The sequence below is a fragment of the Ctenocephalides felis genome, unplaced genomic scaffold, assembly GCF_003426905.1.
Source record: "Ctenocephalides felis isolate EL2017-DRISC unplaced genomic scaffold, ASM342690v1 CF-g0.4_SCAFFOLD_03572, whole genome shotgun sequence".
In the NCBI taxonomy this organism is placed as follows: Eukaryota; Metazoa; Arthropoda; class Insecta; order Siphonaptera; family Pulicidae; genus Ctenocephalides; species Ctenocephalides felis.
Window position 1 is genome coordinate 38,541,144 of NW_020539726.1, and position 13,120 is coordinate 38,554,263.

Below are 13,120 nucleotides of genomic sequence, written 5' to 3' on the forward strand. Positions count from 1 at the left end.
CTCTACTATCTCTGATGATTTAAGGATCTTATTTTCCTTTCATCAAACTTGCACCGTTTGCAGTTTTGTGCGAATTTCTACAATCCTCTGTTCAAGTTGGTCCTTTTGTGGAACGTAAATCCCATTAATTAAGATATTCAAGGGATCCCCATTGAAAGGGGCATCAGCCCCCCCTTGATCAACATCAACGAACAATGGACTTGCGATTTTCGAGTCGAGGAGGAAGAAGTTGATGATGTATTCTAGTCGTTTTGCATTAATTGAGAGAAGAGAACGATTTTGTAATGTGAGGGAATAATGAATGATGGGTGAGGTTGGTAGTCGAAACGTGGGTAAGGGAATTTTGGTTCGTAACATTTTGGCAATACAATTTGTGTCCGCTGATTTTTTTTCTCGGGTTAGTTGTCTATCACATGAAAGTGCATGTTAATTTATTAAGTAGATAATCTGTTTTCTCAACCAGTAGAGCTGACGTAACATTCGAGATTTTTTTTTTTAATTTTAAACTCATGAAATCTAAATTTCAAAAAATTAAGTTTTTAAAAATTTAAATTCCAAAAATATAAAATTTTAGAACAGAAAATTTCCAACAAGTTAAATTCAAGAAATTAAATTTTTTAAAAATGAAAATTACAAAATTTCAGTAAATTTGGATTATTAAAATTAAAAATTCAAAAAATGCAAAATTCAAGAAGTTTTAGTTTCAAAAATGTGAAATTCCCAAAATGTAAAATTCAAGAAATTTGAATTTGTAAAATTAACAGTTCCCAAACTATAAAATTCAAAAAATTTAAATTTCCAAAAATGCTCTAAATATAAATTGTCGAAATTAAAATTCTAAGAATGTCATAAATGCCACATTTTTTTAATTACAAAATCCAAAAATGTCAAATTCAAGAAAAATCAAATTTCAAAATTTAAAATTCCACAAATGTAAAATTGAACAACTTTAAATTGTTAACATTTGAATTTCTCAAAATGTAACTTTCAAGAAGTTTAAATCTTAAAATTAAAAACTCCAAAAGTTATAATTCAAGAAATTTTGATTTCGTGAAATTTTAAATTCCAAAAATGAAAAACATAAGAATTGAAATGCTTAAAATTTAAAATTCCAACAATCGTATAAAACTAGTTTTTTTTTTTATCAAGTCGAAATACAGTTTGCTTGTCAGTAGAGTCCTTTTCCAATAAACATAAAAGTCGAGGAATTTAAAATTCTCAAAACTTAAAGTATGAGAAATTTATACGTAAATTTTAAAATTCGAAAAATGAAAAATCTTATCAGAATAAATTATTATTATAAATTTCTCAAAATGTAGAATTCAACAGGAATAAATTCTTATAATTTAAAAGTTGGAAAATGTCGAACTCAGGGAAAATAAATTCTTAAAATTTTTAAATTCAAAATTTGATATTCGGGAAAATGAAATTGCATAAATTTAAGAATTTTTATAATTTGAAATTAAACAAAATTATATTTTTCAAACAATTATATTTTTCAAACAAATGTTGAATTCAAGGAATTTAAAATTAAAATTCGTAAAATGCAAAAATCCACAAATTCAAGAAATTTAAGTTCGTAAAATGTAAAAATCCACAAATGCAAGAAATTTAAATTCTTAAAATGTAAAAATCCACAAATCCACAAAAAATAAATTCGTAAAATGCAAAATTCCATAAATTAAAAAAAAATAAATTCGTAAAATGCAAAATTCCACAATTTCAAGAAGTTTAAATTCGTAAAATGCAAAAATTAACAAATTCAAGGAATTTAAATTCTTAAAATCTGAAAATTAAAAACGTCAAATTTTTAAAAGTTTAAATTCTTAAAATGTAAAATTCAAATAATTTGAAATTGTGAATAATAAAATTTCAAAAATGTAAAATTTAAGAATTTTAAATTTTATATATAATTTTTATATATAATTTCTAAAAATGTTATTCAAATATACCAAAAATATAAAATTAAAAAAATCTACAAAGTCCCAGAATGAAAATATCAAGAAATTGAAATTCAATTACAAAATTAAAATTCAGGAAACTCAATTTCTCAATACTATATTTACCAAAAAATGTAAAATTCAAGAAATTTAAATTCCTTAGAATTCTTAAGTTTTACGTTTTTGAAATTTTTACATTTTTAACATTTCTGAAAATGTTATTCAAATATTCCAAAAATGTAAAATTCTAGAAACATACAAACAAAAAATTAAATTAAATTTATCAAAAAATATAAAATTGAAGAAATTCAAATTGTTGAAAAAAAAATTTCAAAAATGTTAAATTCAACAACTTTAAATTCTCAAAATTAAATTTATTTAAAAATTTTAAATTGAAGAAATTGATAAAATTGAAAATTCCTAAAATGTAAAATACAAAAAACTCATTTCTGGAAATTTAAAATTCTTACAAATATAAAATTCAAGAACAGACATAAATTTTTAAAATAAAAAATACATACTGTTATAGTCTTATTTGACATCAAATTAATAAAAGCATACGAATTCGTATCAAAAAATCCACCACAGCTCCCACACTAACATCACCTCTAAATTACCATCACCCTGTAGCTTAACTCTTGTCACACACATAAATCGCTCACCTCATCGTTTTGACAATCGCTGCTGCCTGATGCCATTTCCTCCCCCGAATCGAATAGAATTCGACTGAATAGAACACAATGGAATTATTTCCAACAATAGAGAAATGAATCCTGTGTTCGGTAATAAGCGTTTTCGACGCGAACGGCGCTGCGATCGCATATATATATATATATATATATATATATATATATTATATATATGTATATATAAGGAGAGAATTATTATTCGACTACGACAACTATACGTTTGATATATGAATGATGGAATTATACCTTTAGTCATTTATTATTCAATTGAGGTGGAAATTGGTAGATATATTATAGGTATATATATATATATATATATATATATATATTTATATATACTAGCAAACCCGACGAACTCCGTTTCGCCACCAGATGGTTTCGTGAGAAATATGAAGAATTTTTTTGTTTGTTTTATATTTGAAAAGGAAATTTTTTTTTATTACACAACAGTAATGAATTCATTTCGATTACAAAAATGAAGTGTTTTTCAGTTGAACTTCTCTAAGTAAATGAAAGTGAATCCGCAAATTATCCGTTTCATTGGAGTGATCTTTGGTAAACCACAATTTTTGTTTTTTGGTCTGACGTTAACACAAACAAAGTGGATGGTTTTCCAACTCGTGAACAGGCAATGTATAACTGCCCATGTGAAAAACAATGATGTTCTAAATAATCTATTTGAAATTTATCTCGCAAACACTAAGCGAATTGGCCTTGCGACTTGTTAATTGTCATTGCAAACGCAAGGCGAACTGGAAATTGGAATTGTTTGAAGTCAAACGGAAGACCAGTCGGAATCATTGGTATGTCACCAAATCGCCAGCAATTTTTGATTGAAGGGTGAAATTCAGGGCGTGTACATCATTATTCTTGGCGGCAAGAATTGCTCGTTGACTTAACCAAGCATAATTCTGAAAATTCTCACTAATGTCATTACTCGAATTTTCAATTACGGTGCGTAAATTTCCAGCAATTTGCATTAGGGCACGATGCCATCCACAACTAATTATCTTAGCTATAAACCCTGCGGAGCCCGAGACCTTTCCAACGAATGCAAAATTGTCGAAATCAGTTCGTGCGTTCTCGAGTTATTTCGTCAGTAAGGAAAACCCGACTTATTTTTATATATATATGGAAGATATATATATATATATATATATATATATATATATATATATATATATATATATTTGAATAGTCTTGAATTTGATGTTGATATATATGTTTAATTTGAGTTTAATATTCGGGCGTAACATCAATAAAAATAGTATGAGTTTTTTTTAAAAATTTATTTATTTAAAATCCATACGTTTTGGCTAGCATCTTAGCCATCATTCAGTGGTAATCAATCCTGAACTCCGAAGAGTAAATACATAGTTTCGACAACTTGTTAAGTTATCATGATTATTAGTGTGTTTTACCATTTGTGATGTTTGTGTTAAAAAATACATATCTTATCAATGTGCACATACTCATACCATGATTAATAATGGTTTCATATGCTATATTAGGATACAAAATTTTAACTTGATTACCACTGAATGATGGCTAAGATGCTAGCCGAAACGTATGGATTTTAAATAAATAAATTTAAAAAAAAAACTCATACTATTTTTATTGATGTTACGCCCGAATATTGAACTCAAATTAAACATATATATATATATATATATATATATATATATATCATATTTTATTTTATATACAAAATGACATCTATTGTCCCCATTTAGGAACAATTACTGGTCATCCATGTGTCCATTACGACAATGGGACAAAAAATCGGTCGTGCGTTATGTCGACAATAGTTATTTTATCGATATCGATGATATTGATATCGATATCGGTATCAATATCGATACAAAAGACCATTTGTTTCGCTTTTGATGATAATCGTGAAACACGAATCATTTGTCTTTTTATGTCGTGAATAACAGTTTTTGTTGGTAAATAATTCTGTACGGAAAAATGAGTCAACAGTATATATATATATATATATTAAATGTTTATATATATATATATATATATATATAATTTATAATTACCTCGTTCGGATTTATTTACAATTCACCATCGAGTGGAATGAAGTGCCCATTCAACTCACATTTTCGTATATTTCATCCAGACACATGTTTAATAGATCAATTCTCTCGTTAATTAATGAAATGCACAATTAATGAACGGATGGTAGGATAAATACAACAATTATTGTATTGTTCGAATTATGAATTACAGACAGGGCCGGATTAGAGGAGGAAATCGATTCAAATTAATGAGAAATTGAAACAAATTGAGTCAAGTTGAGATTTTTGCAAATTTCTTTGAGCAAATTTATTTTTACGAGCTACCAAAAGTCTGGAAAAATATTACTGGTGACATACAAATATAAGAAATAAATTGAGGAAAAGTCTTGAAAAATTTATTTGGAAACTTTAGTTTTGATAGTGCGAATAATATAGTTGCCACAGCAAAGCTTGTCCGGGTACATGTACATACCAATTTTTGTTTATTTATGCATAACTTTTAAACAAATTGTCGCATAAAGGTGCAATATTTGGCAAAACTGTAGCCAATAAATCATTTACAAAACTTTCTTGCAACAAAATTTTGTACAATAAATTTTTCTAACCAAAATTTGACATTGATGTCCAGAAACTCACTTTACAAAGTACTGCATAGCAATTTTGCACCCAAGTTATTTATTTATGACTTTTAATTTATTGGTCAGATCAATGTGCAATATTTGGCAAAATTGTAGCCAATAAAATTACCTACAAATCTTTCTTACAACAAAATTTTGTACAATAAATTTTTCTAACCAAAATTTGACATCGATGTCAAGAAATTCACTTTACAAAGTACTACAAAGCAATTTTGCACCCAAGTTATTTATTTATGACTTTTAATTTATTGGTCAGATCAATGTGCAATATTTGGCAAATTTGTAGTCAATTAACTTACCTGTAAATCCTTTTTACAACAAAATTTTGTGCAATCATTTTTTTTAACCAAAATTTGACATTGATGTCAAGAAATTCACTTTACAAAGTACTGCAAAGCAATTTTAGACAAGCCAACATTTTATTAATTTATTTATAACTTCTAAACAAATTGTCGCATCTATGTACAATATTTGGCAAATTTGTAGCAAATTAAATTTTCCACAAATCTTTCTCACACCAAAACTTTGCACAACCAAGTTTTTCTAACAAAATTTGCCGTTGAAATCCAAAAATACTGTTCAAGATACACGGGGCTCTATTAATAAATTTTACTAAAATTTTAATATTTCCAAGATGACCAGAGATTTTTAATACAGCCTATAACCTAAGTTACAGATAACTGCATTCGGTGAGCCAAAAAAATTTAAAATCGGTTCAGTAGTTTAGGAGTATATTCAGGACGTAACATCCCTGACGCGTGGTTTATGGTCACAAGTCGTGCAACGGATAACACGGGCGTTCTTGTTCATAGTTTAGTGATTAAATAGTAATATATGAAGAATAATTTTTATTTACACTGATGATGGGACAAAGTGAGCCTCAAAACGTTTGCAAAATTTAAATAAATAGTGCAAAAAAGTACAGTTTGTTTCTATTACACAGTTCAATCTGTTTGTGTATCTGTGTGTGCATGTGTATGTATGTGTGTGTATGTATGTGTGTGTGTGTTTGTGTGTGGTTCCCTCTATAGTCATGTGTCATGTACAATTTGTTATTATGAATAATGAGCGAAGCGTGTAATTGCTTCGTATTAAAATCGTTATTTCCTGAATCGAGTTATGCAAATTGCTAAATGCAAAATGCATTTTTCGACAATCGAGATAATAATTTAGTATCAACGGAAGTTGTAAACATTAAACAAATATTCGATGTAAACATTATATATATATATATATATATATATATATATACATACATACATACATACATACATACATACATCTCACCATTTATATATTATTAAAAATTTTCACGAAATCATTATTACCTAACCAGCGGTGGCGTCACGTTTATCTTTTTCCTCATCGGGGATGAAAACTTTAATACATAAATTAACCCCCGCCCCCCCTCGTCGGGAAAATATTAAACTTGAGACAAAGGAGGGCGCAAACAATCTAAAAAATATTCGCATCCCTACTCGTAAAAAACGACGTAATCGTAAAAAATAATGTTAGGCCATTTCGTGCATGGGCAACTTGCCCTAAGGTTTATGGTCACGATGAAAAGTTATATTTTTGGATGGAAATAATAATTGTGGGGGCGTGTCGTATGTTTTTAAAAAATGTTAAAGGACAAGTTTGTGAGGGGAGGGGAAGGAAATTGTTAGTTGGGTTTTTAAAGTAAAACTTTTTAAATAAAATAAAAAAGGGACTCTACTAATTGACTAGACTAGAAAACTAAAAAAATAGAAAAAGAACTCTACTGACGTACAAAATTAGGACTCTACTGGCGAGCAATCTAAATATTGACACAAGAAAAAAAGATGCGATTGTACTAACTTCATATATAGATAACAAACTAGAAGATAAAAAAGGACTCTACTGACAAACAATTTTTAGTACACGATATTTACCTAAAGTAAAAGGACTCCACTGACAAGCAATCCCAACAATTAAGAAAAAAGGGACTCTACTGACGAGCAAACTGAAAAATAACAAATAAAATAGAAAAGAGACTCTACTGACGAGCAAAATGAAAAACAACAAATATGTTAGAAAAAGGATTCTACCGACGAGCAAACTAAAAAAACAACAAATAAAATAAAAAAGAAACTCTACTGACGAGCAAACTGAAATACAAGACATAAAATAGAGAAGGGATTCTACTGACTAGCAAACTGAAATGCAAAATATTACATCTAAAAGGACTCGACTGACGAGCAATCTCAAGTATAAGATAATAAATTCAAAAAAAGGACTCTACTGACGAGCAAACCTAACATACATTATATACCCGATGATTAAAATTGAACCTGAATTAAAAAAGAGGACTCTACTAACATGCAAATCAAGATGTAAGAAAGAAAATAAAGAGATGACTACTGACGAGCAAACTGATAAAAAAGACATTCAACAAAAAAGGACTCTACTGTCTATCAGACTGAAATACAAATTATAAAACAAATATGACTGTATTGACAAGCAAAGTGAAATACAAGACATAAAATAGAAAAGAAGCTCTACTGACGAGCAAACTCAAAATTAAAAAATAGGGACTCTATTGATGAGTAAACTGCAAATCAACAAAGTAAATAGAAAAGGGACTCTACTGACGAGCAATCTAAATAACTATAATTTAAATTAGAAAAGTGACTCTACTGATGACCAAACTAAAACTCAAGCAAATTGAAATACAAGACATAAAATAGTAAATACGACTTTAGTGACGAGCAATTTTTTTTTCATTTCTTAAGATTACTTAAGTATTTTTTTTTCATTTTTTAAGATCACTATAGGTATTTTTTTTTTCATTTTTTAAGATTACTATAAGTACATAACTAATATTGAGATTGATTTATAAATTTTTGAAATGTAAGTAAATGTAGATATCCATGTAGCGAGCTATTTCGAGCAAATTGATCAAAAGATTAAGACCATAAATAAATAAATAAATAAAATAAAAATATATATTCATTATAATTTTAAATAATTAAATATATAACAGTTTTATACTTATAAATGATGTTACTTAGTTAGTTTCAAAATACGTTGTTGCTAGAACAAATAAATGTGGTTTCTCAATATCAATTTATTTACTGTCTAGGAAAAAGATTGATTTTAAGATAAGATAACACATTTGATAATCTTATCTTTCCAAAATATTATACAAAAAAATCAGCAACTCACTCACTTTTAGAATAATCCATAATTGGTAAATTTTTCATGAAAATACCAGTCATTTAACCAGCAGCTCTTTAGTTTATTTAATTCAATAATAGTAAGTTTAATAGAGATATATCAGTCTACTTCCCTAAAAAAATTTACAAAATATCTTTATAACTTAAATTGCGTCAAACAATATTTCTGTTTCTTATCTACCTTATCTACCGTCTGCTGCAGCAGTGCAATCTTTTATATTTATTTAAACAAACATCTGGTAAAATATTTGATCATCTTATCTACAATTCTAGAAGTTCAATACACTCGGAATAATAAAATGCCTTTGTCATAATTCCAATGCACCACTAGAATAAAATAAAATGTAAAGTTTTAGCAACTTGCCTTAAGGGGTTAGGGGTACTTGCAGGCACGAAAAATGAGTGTTTTCAGTATTTTTTTTTTGTTATTAACCGATTTTTGTTTACAAAAATATTAATACAGCCTTATTATACAGTGTTTTGACTTGATGTAACAAAAATTTCAGAAAAAAAAATCAATTCCCAAAGTTATAGCTGTTTTTTTTGACCCTGTTTCAAAAACGGTCTTGGCGGTGACCATCATAACTCCTTAGAGATTCATCTAAAATCAATCAAATTAAAAAAAGTTTTATGAAATAGATCGAAGATTTTTTTTTTTTTGCAAAAATTAACAAAATGGCAGCATCAGAAAGAAAAAATCTAGATTTTGGGGTTAAAAATCAACAGCAAATTGGTCTTAAAAATTCAAATTTTGAAAAAATAAAAATCCTTCGATCAGGCACGAGTTTATTATGTATTCTAAAGCTGTATGAATTTCATTAAAATTTACTAAGTGGTTTTCGAGTTACAGTGGTCACCGTTTCAAAAAACATAGTTTTGAGAAAAACGCGTTTAAAGTTTCACATTGGATTTACGTACAGAAATTCGAATTATTGAATTACTTAAATCGAGTCATCTATATCTGGGCCATATATAGTTTATCAGTCATTGTGCAAGTTTCCAAAATTTCCATTTGCTGTTGCCTACAAAGCATTCTGGCCTCCTGAGTGTTGTCGTTGGCGCTCTGATCTGCCACTTTCACACGTGCAGCATCCAATTTTTCAGCATACCAATGGGAATTATACCCACAATTAGGTTCTAGGGTATCCATAATCAATAATAATAATTATGTATATGCATTCAGCAATTTGTACGATAGTAAAACTAGTATTCACGGCTTTTAGGTATATTTTTTACACTAATTGGTTGAAGCTTTTAATTTTTTCTGATTATGGATTTAATCTTGAACTACACATCTTAAAAGTAAATTATCATTGTTGAGATCGTCGTAAATCGGTTTGAAAGCGTTTAAAACATCAGGAGGTGAGGGAGAATGATCTTGAGTATAGTATCGAGCTCTCCACTTGCGTCAACGCGCTGGTAAGAGTCCAATAACTCAAAAATAATCATCGGATCAACTTGAAATTTTCAGAGAATATTTTCAAGATGTTACCCTTAATGAAAATGCAAAAAAATAAAAATCGATTTTTCAAAAATCCCAAGTACCCCTAACCCTTAAGCAAAATAAAATACACAACTTTTTTCTACAATTTTTCAATGTTACTCTGCTCAATATGCTAGAAATGTATATTTTTTTTATACTTTTATATTAGTTTGCTCATCAGTAGAGTCCTCTGCTAATTGTTTTATATTGAAAATTCAGTTTGCTCGTCAGTAGAGTCCTTTTGAGTAATTTCATTTTATTCTAGTGTCGAATTTTACTTTGCTCGTCAGTAGAGTCCTCTTTTGAATATTTAATTTTGTCAATTTATTTGCTCGTCATTAGAGTCCTTTTCAAATCTTTAAAATTATTATTTCCTTTTATTGCAGTGTCAAAATTCACTTTGCTTGTTAGTAGAGTCCTCTTTTTATCATCGAGATTTTAGTATTGTCAATGCGTTTGCTCATCAGTAGAGTCCTTTTTTAAATCTTTTGTATTATTAATTCTTTTGCTCGTCAGTAGAGTCCTTTTTTGAATCTTTCAGATTATGAATTCTTTTGCTCGTCAGTAGAGTCCTTTTTGAACTTTGTGGATTATTAATTCTTTTGCTCGTCAGTAGATTCCTATTTTGATTCTTTTGGATTATTAATTCTATTGCTCGTCAGTAGAGTCCTTTCTTGAATTTTTTGGATCATCAAAACTTTTGGTCGTCAATAAAGCCCTTTTTTAATTTTTTGGATTAATATTTTTTTTGCTCGTCAGTAGAGTCCTTTTTTTAATCATTCAGATTGTCAATTCTCTTGCTCGTCAGTAGAGTCCTTTTTTGAATCATTTAGATTGTCAATGCTTTTGCTCGTCAGTAGAGTCCTTTTTTGAATTTCTTGGATTAATAATTTCTTTGCCCGTCAGTAGAGTCCTTTTAGAATTTTTTATCGTCAATTATTTGCTAGTCGGTAGAGTCCTTTTTTTAATCTTTTGGATTATTAATTCTTTTGTTCGTCAGTAGAGTCCATGTTTGAATCTTTTGGATTAATAATTTTCTGGCTCGTCAGTAGAGTCCTTTTTAAATATTTAGTGTTGTCAATTTATTTGCTGGTCAGTAGAGTCAATTTTCGAATTTTTAGTATTGTCAATTCTTTTGCTCGTCAGTATAGTTCTTTTTTGAATTTTTTGGATTATTAATTTCTTTGCCCGTCAGTAGAGTCCTTTTTGAATTTTTAGTATCGTGAATTATTTTGCTAGTCAGTAGAGTCCATTTTCGAATCTTTAAGATTGTCAATTCTATTGCTCGTCAGTAGAGTCGTTTTTGTCTTTTATTTTTCATTACATAAATGTTCTGGAAAAAAGAAATTTTGGGTTTTTTCAAAACTTGCATTTTAAAATTGTTCCAGTTCTTGTTTAAAATGCACATTTTATTAATTGATTATTACAAATTTATGAACATTGTTAGATTATATTTTTTTGTTTGAAAAATTAAATTACAATGGGACTCTACTGACGCCCCAACTATAAAACAAATGATCTTATGTCGAAGTTGCACAGGAATCGAGATGCCGAAAAAAATCCAATACAGCACTAGTTTGTACCTAAAATTTCTATACTAGTAATTAGCCCTAATGTACAATACCAATACACCACTAGTTCCTACATACATAACTAGTTTTCTTAAATTGTTTACCAAAAAATAGGACTCTACTGACGACCTTACTATAAAACAAACTGATCTTAAGTCGAAGTTGCACCAGAATCGAGATGCCTAAAAAAATCTAATACACCACTATTTTGTACCTAAAATTTTTATACCAGAAATTAGCCCTAAGGGACAATACTAATTCACCACTAGTTAACTTTCCGTAGGGTAGTTATTGTAATGCGCCGAAGATCGAAAATGAAAATTTTTGCATTTCTCGACGTTTTGAAGGTTTCTGAACATTTTTAAAGGGCATACCTCAGAAACTATATGGATGTGTGTGTGTTCTGTATAAATTCAAAAAATTACCCGGGCTAAGCACAATCTAAGCGCCACTCTGGTACAAATGCGTTACCCAAGTGCGTTTAGACTGTTTAAGTACTGAAGCACTTTTCTAATTTTGTGTGAAAACATTGAAAAATGTGAAAATGCCGCCAAGCTAAGCACAGTATAAGTGAATAAGTCGCACAGAATTATTTTAGACTGTGACTATACGGGAGCACTTTTTCAATTTTGTGCAAATTAGGCAACTAATTTTTTTTAAATTGAATTCAAAGTGAAATGACGATTGTTAATGTTCTGGAGATAAATTGATTTATGATTTACATTTGATTTGTATTACATTTGACAGTATCTGTAATAATATATTTGAAAACGTTCAAAATTTCTCGAACATTTCGCTACGGTACGGGAAGTTCCAGCAATTTGCCTTAAGGCACGATGCCATACACCACTAGTTTATACCCTAAACCGATGCCATTTTCCTTACTTTTACCTTTGACCAGTCGTAGGATGATTCAACAAAACACAACTAGTTCCCTTGTCCGTTTATTGTACATTTTTAACTATGCACCTTTATTGTCAAATCACCCTGTTTTATTACCTCAAGGGCGCCCAAAGAAATAGACGGAATAAAATTCGGGTCATTTAAGATGCACCCCCCCATACGAGGGATGGACCTTAATGTCACAAAATGACCAAGGTTTCACGTTTGACGCATAAACGTGCGAAAATGCACACGTTTTAGGTTTTTAGGTAGTAAAACACACACACACACACATATATATATATATACTAGCTGACCCGGCAAACGCTGTTTTGCCATCAAAAATATTTTGCCGCTTTGCAGAAGTTCTTATAATATACGTGATATATTAATAATAATGTTATATTTTTATTACACAAATTTCTTTACATTTCGATAATTAATTCCAACGCATCATAGTGTTTTGTTTATTTTACTTTTATTTATGTCGAATAGTGAAATATTTTTTTGTAATCAATGAATAAATTAGATTTTAGTCTGAATCAACGCAGTACGATTATCTAAATATCTGATATTATATTTTTATATATAAATATCAGATTTTTTACTTTTGCATTTGATTTAAAAATATTGAATGTCAATTTTCATATATCTAATATGCACTAAAATTTTAAGTGCCAAAATATTTCCTTCTTG